Genomic DNA, 13,186 nt, shown 5'->3' with positions numbered 1-13,186 from the left:
AAGCCACACCCCTCCAGCTTTACTACTTTTGAAACATAAAACCTGTAATTCATGTTTATATTAATTTAGCAAAATGAAAAGAAAAAAAGTTGTTTAATTCATTTAGCAAAATGCATCCACCAGACAATATACAGTAATCAATGCAAAATGCTCATGAGGGTATGAATTTCATTTACATGGATTATAGTACAAATTTCTAGTTCATTCCACATGTTGAAACATACTTTAAAATCAGCACCAGAATATTTAACCGCAACAAAAATACCTTCCCACCCCCTAATTGCATTTTCCTACTATACAGCCATGTGGGAATCATTTGCAAATGTTTCTTGTACAATATACTTCATATAATTACATGAAATAATTACATGCAATTATTGTTTCCCTTGGTATAGGTCCAGCAATCTATAATATGAGCAAGTTCATACATTTTCATGCTGTATGTCATTAATTCTTCCCAGCATCCAAATGTCTAGACCTTTAGTAGCATTTTCTTGCTTTTTTTTCTAACGCATTTTCATATTTTGTCCCCCTAGGCTATGCCCTAATCTACATTTATAACGAAAAAGTTCCCACACTTTTTCATAAATTAACATTTTATATACATGTGTATTATTCCATCAACATGATTTACCGCAAATATTTATTTTCTAATTCCACTTTCACTTTTTTATTCATAAATAGTAAGATGTTGCTTTTATTCATTACTGTAATGTGACGTGTGTTACATAAAAGACATAGAAGATGAAATCCATTTCCTGAAATAAATATATGAGCCGTGCCATGAGAAAACCAACATAGTGGCTTTGCGACCAGCATGGATCCAGACCAGCCTGCGCATCCGCACATTCTGGTCAGGATCCATGCTGTTCGCTTTCAAAGTCTATTGCGATTAGAGAAACTGTTAGCGAACAGCATGGATCCTGACCAGACTGCGCAGATGCGCAGGCTGGTCTGGATCTATGCTGGTCGCAAACCCACTATGTTGGTTTTCTCATGGCACGGCTCAATTATAATGGCATGCTGATTACTCTTCTCGAAAAAAAGGAAAGTGTTTGAAAAATTCCCTGGCATGAAAAAAAAACTGGCATATGGTTTCAATCTAACGTAGCATTTAATTTTACTTGAATTCAAATGTGTTTTAATAAAATAATGAATAATTTTTTGAAATTGCAAGGAAACAAAATGCAGGTGCTGAATTCTTATCTTTCGGATATCATCAAAATAGTACATATTTGTGCCTGGCATTTCCTGTAAATTATGTATGAAGCTGAAATATGTACCATCCTTGCATTTTTTCAAAGCCTGAAACAAAATTTTCACAGGATATTAATATATATGTTTTGTAAGATCTTGTTTACAAAGTACAATTTCCAAAGATCAACAACTAAAGTAGTGACGGCCAGGCTCATGCCCTTGGTGATCAAAACTTGAAAAGAAAGAGAAATGAAAAAAACAGCCACTGACAGAATTTCTGTAAAGAACTTCTGTAAAGAAGGATGTAAGGCTGGGCTGGTAAGAAGTTTAGTTTCATTCTTTTACAAATTGCTGGAATAATTAGTATATCCAGTTGCAACATGCCTCTAACCTTTGCCAATGGGGTATAGTAATATTTTATTTTGAGAAAAAGTCTACCGCCTCAAGTCTTAAACAATTAAATATTTACAAGCTTATCTGGTTGCAATCAAAGGTGGTCAAAACCTTAAAATTACTCTGGGACGAGCAATTCTTCTTTTAGTTTAAATACATTTCAAAAGATTTTAAAGTTTAATGTGGCTAGCCTGATACAAAAAATGCGCAATTTTTGAGTGATTACGATGTGTATTTTCTTCAGCTATATCTGCAAGCTTCGTCTGTTAAGTAGAACAAGCACATGGCTTAAACTGCATACCAATAGCTAGGGAATATCCAAATCACGAACGCAGAATATTTAATGGGACACGAAAAAGTGCGAACTATCATAACAGGACCACTACCTTAAAGTCTTCTGAAGGCTGAGCACAAAACTACTGTATTATAGTTCTTCATTTATATATGGTTACAACAGTCTCGCCCTCAGCCCTTACTTTATACTGTCCTTGACATTTATCATTTTACTAAAGTTTCAGCATGCTTGATTAGTTTTGAAGCATAATCCTTAGGAGGTCACATATTTGATCTCTATACTAAGGTAAGGAGAATTTCAGCATGCCATTTATCCTCCAACTCTGTTTTATGTAATAAAAGTTATGTCTGAAGCCCAAAAATTAATATCAAAAACAAAAGAAAAAAAAGACCTTTAGTTTTTCTCAAACCAGAATGGCTGTGTTAGTGCTTATCAACAACTATAATCTGTCAGAAAAACTTTTTTGAAACTTTAAAGTATGTAACTAAATTACAAGAAACGTGCCAAAATACACATTTAACCTCTTCCAAAAATACATTAGTGACTCATTTTGTTGCTATAAATGCCAACGGAAAAAAATAAATGAAAAAGATATAAAAATTTAATAGACTTACCACTGTAGATTTGAATTATAAACTTCCAATTTTTCTCAGAAAATTCTGTTCACCCTTGAAACAAATCAAAGGGATCAGCTGGTATTTATCTCTAAGGCACTTGAAATAATCACTGCTCCCTGGGGATCAAGATATTTTAAAACACCATGAAAAATAAAAAATAACAACAAAAAACTCTTTTCCACAAACTTCTTATATATTGTTGTTTCCTGCGATATTGAGATCGTGTGTTAAGATCCAAAAATCAAACAAAAAGAATTATTATTATGAAGCAGACGGCACACTAAAACAGTAGAAAGTCTGTTGTATGGTATAAATGAATGTTTACGAGCTATACAAAGAGTTCCATTGGCACTCTGGCACTGTTTTGCAAATCAACACAACATATACAGTGAGTTTTGTGAGTGAAGCATGGACAGCTATTTTTAGTAACGATTTACATACAAACATACACCGAGACCCTTTAGACTGGCTCTGGGGTGTATAAAACTCCCTATTAATTTTACTGCATCTTTTATTTAGCTTCCAGAAGAAATTTCTGTTCCCTTTTATGAATAGAAAATATTTAAAGCCTCTATGTTCTCCGTTAACTACCAGTAGTACGTGCTTTCTCTCAGGGATTTCTCAAAGTTCCATTTTTGCTTTCAATTTGACTGAAGCGAATTCCTGAATTTATAGAATTTCTAAATTTTCTGTAACATCCTAGACAAAATGTATCCAAGACAATTATTTAATGTTAAAAGAAAGAGAAATGTTTGCATTAAGTAGTTAATGCAGAAACCAGGCAATTTGGCTGTGACTTCAAAAGGGCTTAAAATATCACCTCATTTAACACCAACCCTTGTTTTATCCCTGGAAGAAGACTCTATAGAGAAAACACTGATTCATCTTCAAGCTCTTAGAAAGACAATATCATGCTTGAGATCACTGAAATTTGTTCTCTCTTACTATAAATCAACAAATTTGACAGTTGTAGCATTCTTTGCAGGTAATGAAATTAAGGCTGTGCACTTTTCTACAAATGTTCAAAATGGTCTCACTTTTCAAAATGGCCTCCAAAATGTCCTTCATATCTAAGTTACCAATGTGCATGCAGTCCCGCTGCACAAGAGTAGGGGAAACCAATTAAAGCAAAAGGGGATGATTAATGATAGACTATAAAAGCCAATTGGCCTTCTGTCAAATTGGTATGCCAGTGCAATAGAAAAAAAATGATATGATTATTTTTTACTCCCAGATGCATGCAAATATTACATATCATATCACATAAAGGATGCCTAGATCATTTATTTGCCTGTCAGTTAAATTAACAAGAAAGAAACAAAACTCATTCACACACTACTGTCTGTACTTACATTTGATTGCTATTTTTTGCTCAATAATTATTTAGAATACATGTTGATTTTTTATTCAATGTTCTGTTGTTTGTCGACCATGTCCATGTGAATATGGCATTGATATCTTCTAAATTATGTGAAAGAAAAACTTATATGATTTCATTTCTTATATATTCTTTTGTGGGGTTTTGAGTAACACCATAAATTTTGGGTCAAACTGAGACTTTTCCCAGCTTCAATGGTGGAGGAAGACCTCATTACAGGCAATGGACAGGCACCTAGGTAGAATCACCAACCTTCCATAAGCCAGCTGGATGGTTCCTCGCATGAAGAATTCTAATCCCCAAGCAAGGTTTCTAACCAATATCTGTGAGAGGTAAGTGATTTGAAGCCAGCAACCGTAACCATTTGGTCAAATCAAGGCCTTTTATTTGTATATATGTGAAAACTGCAAAGATTTTTTATTGAAAATTATAACAAAATTGACTTAACTGATACACCTGGTTTGTTTTTCTTCACTCTATCTACACAGACTTGCAAGATTTAGGATTAAACGCAAAACTTTAAATGAGATTTTTACTTGCAGGTGTAAGTCTATAAACAATGCCTTGACCTTACAGCTGTTGATAGTCTTTAAAAGCTATATATAGTGAGATTATGCCAAACTCAATTACAGCATTGACAAATTATGATGACATTACTGTCAACGAAATTCTTTATTGCATTCCATCAATTTTACATATTTGATCATTTGAATATAAATGGTCCCCTAAAAAGCTATATTTAGTAAAATTGCTACACATATCTATTATTATTCCTTTAAAAAATGATTTCTAAGTAGACAGTAATGTTGCGATAAACTATTCCTGGGCAATGTACAGTGTTCAAAATTACCAAAATTACATTATTGCCATTTCATCTTATTTTATTACTGATAACATCATGATAACTCAACAATCAAACTGTGTTTTTTGTACTAATTACTTGGTAATCAACACTGATATTTTGACTTATTCTCAACACCATCACTTTATTACCAATATTAAAGGCAATCATAGTACACCCTTAAGAATATCTTATTGCAGCATTTTATAAATAAAAAAATTTAGCATCAACTGCAAGTGCGTGCGAATGTTGCTGTGTATTAAGGTGCATGAGTGCAATAAATATTGTGATCATCTTATCTGAGTTTATTTCTTTTGCAATTTTTGCCTCCTGTTTGATCAATTTTGTTTTTACTTGTTATTTCACAGGGATAGCACTCTTCGTGTGCTCTTTTAAACTGCCTTAACAACTTATGGTAACAACAATTTCGGAATGACCTTGACATCTGAAATACTGACCAATAAGGGTCACCTACTGACCACAGGTAGTCACCTAATCAAAACTGATGCCAGAGAGCAGGTATCTATAAAACTATGATTGGACACTGTCTGAACAATTGTGACCTTGACCTTTAAACTACTGAAATACTGTATGTCTAAAAGAGTTCAGGCTGATAGAAATCAACTGCTCTATGACACTCATATTCAAGTTTGAAAGAGGAACATTAGTAACCTTCAGTCCTACAAGGACAACTATAAAAGGTTTCACGAGAAGTTTTACAGATCACTACAAATGGTTTTATGGAATGCCATTTCTATGTCAAGGATATTAAGAAACAGACAACAGACCTTTTTTTATATGTTATTTCTAATGAAAACAATACATAAATCACTACAAATGATATCAAAAACACTTGCACAAAACACTTCCAATGGTTATGTACTGAAATGCCATATCTGATAAGGATAACTTGCTGACAAATGTTTTATTTTGGACTGCCATATCTATCACAATGCATTACTATAACTGGTTCAATGAATAATTGCATAAATCACTACAAATACATTGTATGAAATGTAATATCTATGACAAGGACAACTTTTAAAAATCACTACAAATGGTTCTTTGGAATGCCATTTCTGTCACAAGAACAAACTGTGAGATTCAAAATCACTACAAATAGTCTCATGGAAAAAACACCAATCATTTCAAACTGATTTATGAAATACTGTATCTATGACAAGGACAACTTGCAAAAGGCATCTGAAATGCCATACCTATGACAAGGTAACTATGACAAGCTTAGGGCAACTTGTAGAAATCACAATAAATGTTTTGTGAAATGCCATTTCTATGACATTTTTAGATCACTTTAAATGGCTTTCTGAAATGCAATATCTATGACAAGGACAACTATAGAAATCATTACAAATGGTTTTATGAAATGCCATATCTATGACAAGGACTATTTGTAGAAATCACTACAAATATTTTTCTGAAATGCCATATCTATGACAAGGACAACTTGTAGAAATCACTACAAATGTTTTTCTGAAATGCCATATCTATGAAAAGGAAAAGTAACTTGTAGAAATCACTACAAAATGTTTTTATGAAATGCCATATCTATGATAGGGACAACTTGTAGCAATCACTACAAATAGTTTTATGAAATGCTATATCTATAGATATGCCAAGGAAAATTGACTTGTAGAAAGAGATGCTAAATTTAGACGCAGTATGGTTTCCCCATGAGAGGCCCTCAACAGGTGAAACCATTTCGTGCATCAAATTCTTTTATTAACTCTATAAACTTGAAGCACTGTTCAGCGTTTCTAACTTTTTCTTTCCTTTTTTCATTTCAAACCAGAAAATTTGTCCAGTGTTTTCTGAAATGCCACATCTATGACAAGGAAAATTAACTTGTAGAAATCACTATAAATGGTTTTCTGAAATGCCATAATTGACATCTATGACAAAGAAAATTAACTTGTAGAAATCACTACAAAATGGTTTTCTGAAATGTCATATCTATGACAAGGACAACTTGTAATAATCACTTCAACTGGTTTTCTGAAATGCCATATCTATGACAAGGAAAATTAACTTGTAGAAATCACTATAAATGATTTTCTGAAATGCCACATCTATGACAAGGAAACTTAACTCGTAGAAATCACTACAAATGGTTTTATGAAATGCCATATCTATTACAAGGACAACTTGTAGAAATCACTATAAACAGATTTATGAAATATCAGATCTATGACAAGAACAATTAACTTGTAGAAATCACTATAAATGGTTTTCTGAAATGCCACATCTATGACAAAGAAAATTAACTTGTAGAAATCACTACAAATGTTTTTTCTGAAATGCCATACCTATGACAAGGACAACATGTAGAAATCACTTCAAACCGTTTTCTGAAATGCCATATCTATGACAATGACAACCTGCAAAAATCTTAACAAATGATTTTATGAAATGTGCACAAATAAAATGCAGCATCTATCCCAATCAATTTGGTTTTGCCATTTCTGCCTCGGAATAAACCAGATAAACCAGCTGGTATTTCAGGAACAGAGTGAAAGATTGATTACTAAATAATTTGATAGTATTTATGATAGCAGATCAAAGGAAAAGCAGAGGTGTAATAATCTTTTTCTGTTTTACATCACACACCTTTAATATATTAAACTGTCATGGTCATTATTTCAGCATAAATATGATGTTATATTAACCTGAAAAATGTAGATTGTATTGTATATACGTTTTTTTATTTGATGGCTGAAATAAGGCTTGGCTAGTATTTAAGAGTACCCTTGTTAAAATCCTTCACCAAGAGCTCACAGAGTACAGCAGAGTGTAGTTTTTAGTTCAACTGACTGTTTAATAGAATAAACCCGATTTTTGTTTAAGAAATAATATATCTCATCCAGTGATTTGTCGTGGAATAAATCATTGTTTGGAGTTCAGATGCGAAGGATTATTATCTGAACAACAAACAATGATTTATTCAAGAGCAAATCACTGGATGAGATATATTATTTCGGTTCTAACACGTTAAAAAGGATTTTTAAGTACATCCTTGACGACATTCATTAAAAATTTGCCCGTTTTCAATCGGTTTCTTTTCTAGCGCGCCGCTATGCTGTTTGACGCCATGATGTAATAACTGTGACATCAGAACAGTGATTTGTTGTATTATAATTCACTGTTTTCTGCCTTATCTTTGTTTAATAAGAAAATGAATCGGATTGTGTTAGAATTGTATGTAATCTTTATTTGAAGTCACCACCCGTAAAACCATACTAGAGACTCTTAAGTATGAAACCCAGGTTATAAAGCTTAAGTACGGACAGCAGTCTGAAAATACTGGCTAACCATTGGTCAATTTAAATACTCTACTCAGAATCAACCAATCAGGAAGTGGAGAACTCAGACTGGTCTTCAAATCAATATGTGAACCTTTAAACCTGAGCTTCACAAAATGAAGTCTCTAAAAAAAATTCAAATTTGGTGATCCAGCTTTAGTATCTATTAAAAAGATCAAATCAGTGATTGATTTTTCACTGGTCATTAAAAATTTAATGTCATAAATAATATGCATAGTATATATCAGTGTCAACTACATTAACTTCTCCCATAAAGGTGAATGATATTTCACAGTCGCTTAAGTCCTAAAACGACAATCTGATCCCTTGGTCTGTGTTAATGCTTTCGTTCTTTGTGTGAAATCAATTGACGAAAAACTGCACAATGTCAAATGATCTGATGGGACTTGACTGAATGAAATATTTAATAAATTCAATATATCTTTTCAGCATTTTGAAGTTTAGAAATTTATTTAATTCTTCATAAATGAAATTCTATATGCTGTATTTTGAATACTGTCAGAAGGTTGATCAATATGTGTGTCAAGTACAGTATAGTTTTGCATTTAAAACGAGCAAATTCTACGAAATACAGAAGCCATATTTGTAGTGCTGTAAGTGTGAAATGATATGTCTTAAATTTTTCTACTGGCAATAAACATAATTATAACTTCACAATCTGCAAATGCTGAAAATTTGTCTTGGCTCCACAATATATATTTATGCACAGTTTTAATAGTTGCCATTTATAATTCAAGGTAATTTTCTCCAAACTTTACTACTGTGATGGAAAATATGGTGAAAATATGGTGAATTCATTATAGATCAGTCTTTTTATGTTACAAAATGACACAAAACAGTGCTTAACATGTCACAAACAGGAACCTAGCAACGGATAATGCAAAATTTTATTTTCTTGTGCATAAACATAATTATGCAAAATTTGCAACATCTTCAAAGCACTGATATATATTAAACTTGCAAAGAACTGATTAGGCAAATATAGGATTTATATTATGGAATGCCTAAGGATATTGTTAAATTCATAGACAGCTTTTAATAATTAAGCTGTCATTAGGACTCAACTGACCAAAAGGCTTAGGGAGGTCACCCAAAAAATATTAAATAAACTCTGCCGCATACGAAAGACCACTTCTTTTTAATGTATATGTTGGGGTTTTTACTGCCATTCGACGCAATAAGGTCATTTATTACATATTTGTTTTTACTTTCCATTAAGTAACAATGGAACCGGAAACATACCGACGTCTGAATTTCATACCGGTGCGTGACGTCAATTCAATATTTGTTGTTGCATTAAATATTTTTTATTTATACCGGTATTGTCAATTCTATTGAGGCTACTGAACAAAATTAATAATATTCATATAATACTGATATATATAGATACATGACTGTGTAATACTGAGATTATCAGCTTTGCATCAAGAAATATGAGCTAATTCTGTAGATGAATTTATCTTAAAGTAGCCCAATACTTAAGCTGCAGAACGTGTGCATATTTCTCGATACAAAGGTAATTACCTACAAATATCGCAAGTGACCAATGACTTCGACAAAAAAAAAAAAAAAAAGCATTAAGAATCTGAAGTTACAAACAAAATGAATGGTAAAACCACCTGGACATTGTTTATTTCCTATGAAATATATCCAATGTATGACCTTATAAGACCTCAATAATGGTTTATAAATCATCCAATCAAAATGTATGGTCATTGTCACATGACATTTTTGACTTGTAAGACCTTTCTGTCACAGATTTCTGTTTTTATATCAATCATTAGTAATGAGCACAATTAATTAACCAACATTGTATGGTTACTTTATACAGGTCAAGATGCACAAAATTGCCTGAAAGAAGTACATGTAAATATTCAGAACTTGGACTTGAGTCAAGGTGGAATTTCAAGTATTCCTTTCACAAGAGTCTCAGCAAAAAATGAACATGGTCTACCATGCCCTATTTGAGTCAAGATGGAATTTCAATTATTCCTTTCAAGAAAGTCCCTGTGAAAAATGAATATTGTTTACCATGGCCTACTTGAGTCAAGGTGGAATTTCAAGTAATGACATTATGCAAGAGTCTCAGCAAAAATGAACATGGTCTACCATGGTCTACTTGAGTCAAGGTGGAATTTCAAGTATTTCTTTTCACAAAAGTCTCAGCAAAAAGTAAACGTATCTACTACAATCAACTATAGTTTAACCACTGTTACCATTATTCAATCACAGTCAAACCATGTTTTATCTATAACCATTGTCAAACCTGATTCAACCATGGACAACCATGATGTCACTGACTGCAAACTTCTGATTGTGGACATGGTATGGCAATGGTGCCAATTAAATGGTGTAAATGTTAAGACCATGGCAGACCACCATCAAACCTACAGACCATAGTTAGTAGAATATGTTCAACTTATGCACATGCTGAGCTTTAGCCTGCTGGCGGCAACTGATTCTGCCTTTACGACCAGTGAGGACCATAATCATTTTGCAAAAGATTTAGATTTAGACCAGTAAAATGGTTTGGATGTGAAAGTATGTCATTTTATTCATACATCAATGTATTTTGTTCTGTACTAACTGCACTTTAAGTATTTCCTACTTGTCAGGTGACCCTGTTGTATGACATCATATGTAACAATGCCATGCAAGAATGCAACAGTAAAAAGCTGCAGGAGCAACTCTTAAAGAAAATTTGATAAATGAGCCGCGCCATGGGAAAACCAACATAGTGGCTTTGCGACCAGCATGGATCCAGACCAGCCTGCGCATCTGCGCAGCCTGGTCAGGATCCATGCTGTTCGCTTTCAAAGCCTATTGCAATTAGAGAAACTGTTAGTGAACAGCATGGATCCTGACCAGTCTGCGCTTTGCTAGTCGCAAAGCCACTATGTTGGTTTTCTCATGGCACAGCTCAAATAATCCCCCTTACTACTGTAAAACAAGTGACTGAGTATTGCAGTAGTAATACAGAAGTCCCTCTACCGGCGGAAAAATTTCAATAATGACCTTGACCTTTGACTGACAAGCATAGGTCATGTGTTGAACCATTGTCTCATCATGGGGAACATTTCTGTGTAGCACTAAGATAATCCATCAACACATATGAAAGTAATAGAGCAGAAACCATTTTTACTTGACCTTTAAAAAGGACCTTGACCTCTGACCTACAAGCATAAGTCATGTACATGCATACTCTACAAAATGCTCTCTGTTCACATACAAAGTTTTATGAACCTGGCTTCTAACTTGAATACTTAAAAACTTGGGACTTAAAAAAGCATCAATATTATGCATTCAAAACTACATTTTGCACTAACATTGTATCATGCACATCTTGCAGTAATAAAAAAATTCATTTTATTAACTTACCTTTGCTAGCGAAGGAATCACACAAACACAAAAATACAGATATTTATATAATAATGACAAGACTTCAATGCTAACAATGACAAAAATGTAATAAATGTATCAGGTATTCAGCCAGAAGTCTTCTTACAGAAATAAAGACATTTTGTGTCCGCTAAATTTGGTTACAAAGATTTGTACTCTGATCTGAGACAGTAGTATTAATTGACAAAAATCATGATATGTTTTACTACCAAATTCCTGTAAGGTTGTGTATGCACATAGCTGGGGTCTTTAAATGGTGATTTAAAACCCTTGTTTTAAAAAGTATGGTGCACAGTTGGAGACACTGTAAAAGTAACTCTGCTGTTTTGGTCTTCAGGAAAAAAGAACAAAAAAACAAACTGACTGCTTACATTGCCAACATAAATTAACAGACAAAGCTGCATTCCACCTTCATGCATCCCCCTACAACCCCATTAAGAAAACAAGAGCACCGCAAAGCGGAGCAATATACACCCGAAGGTATGACCTGAAAGTGTCATCTTGACCTTGAAGTGAGCCATCGAAAAACATGCGCTCTGCAAGTCGTCTTGATGTGGTGTACATTTGTGTCAAATTTCTTCAAAATCCTTCAAGGGGTTCGAGAGTTACAGAGCGGACACGAAATTGCTAACGGACAGAGGGACGGACACTAGGGTCACAACATACCCCCCTTCAGACGTATAAAAAGAAAAGCAAAAAGTGCTGATTAAGCATTGTCAGTGTTTTGCAGATCTAAGCATTATGCTATCAATTCTGCAAACAAATGAAAGTTTAATATGCTAGTAACAATCAGCTTATGGACCCATTTATATTCAGCTATCATTCCAAACAAACAGGTATTGTAACGTATTATCGTATTCTTAATTCAAAAATGCAAGAAATGCAGAAAAATTGCCACTCAAAATCATACTTAATGTGTAAATGACTTATCGTTATATCCAAGCCTTCGTTCTTTGCCAATTTAATCAGTTATATAGTAATGAAGACTAGTATTTCAGTGAGCAAATTGTAAATAGAGGTAACGTATTATAATATTATATTGTTGCCAGGCTGTTCAGAGTGATTTTTATATTCTTATATAATGTGAAAATACTGTTTATGGATAGAAAATGCTTTTCTTGGCACCATCCCTCTAAATTTTTTAACCTGCTGTTTGATCTCATTTTCTTCACTTTCCTAATTTCTATATAATAACACAATATACCATCTAAAGAGCTCAAATTGTAGCAATAGATTCTGAAAAAAAAAAAAAAAACTATCACTTTTATCAATTTGACATTATTTTTTTTGATGGACTGTTTTAACTAGCATAAAAGCAATGTTTCCTTCTAAAAACTTCCTTGTAAAATTTCAAAGAAAAAACTGAATTATGATTTTTTTAGTTAACAGTTAAAGTTGCCTTGTATAAAAGATACTACTGCTTGGAGTAAAAGATGAAAGTACTCAATCTAAGCAAAAAAAAAAAAAACAAAAAACAAAAGAAAAGAAAAAAAAGTTTTGTCCCTTCTTGTACACCATACTATTAACTGATATCGGATAATCATAGAGTAAAGATAATGGAGGGCTATCTATGTCAGTGTTTATCCAAGTCATTGAGCCCTGGGATCAGAGGTGGTTACGCTCGTACCCACATGGTATTATACAACTTGCTATTGTTTCCAAACAGACAATATTGTAATACAATACAAATAATGATTATTGAAAATGTAAAAACAATACCCTTGTATC

At 33.1% G+C, this 13,186-nt stretch overlaps 1 protein-coding gene across 10 annotated transcripts in view; it reads right to left on the bottom strand.

The window, feature by feature from the left end:
* Positions 1-13,186, bottom strand: part of LOC123531388 (RNA-binding motif, single-stranded-interacting protein 3-like) — a 202,307-nt gene that overhangs the window by 151,012 nt on the left and 38,109 nt on the right. The window contains exon 1 of one of the 10 annotated variants that reach the window (XM_045312295.2): positions 2,500-2,732. The exons of the other annotated variants lie outside the window; for them this stretch is intronic. The gene's annotated coding sequence lies outside the window, so the exon portion shown is untranslated. Of the gene's footprint in view, positions 1-2,499; positions 2,733-13,186 lie in introns of those variants that run through there. 10 annotated transcript variants of the gene reach the window in all.

This window comes from Mercenaria mercenaria, chromosome 11, assembly GCF_021730395.1.
Source record: "Mercenaria mercenaria strain notata chromosome 11, MADL_Memer_1, whole genome shotgun sequence".
Taxonomy (NCBI): domain Eukaryota; kingdom Metazoa; phylum Mollusca; class Bivalvia; order Venerida; family Veneridae; genus Mercenaria; species Mercenaria mercenaria.
This window is presented reverse-complemented; position numbering and strand designations above follow the sequence as displayed.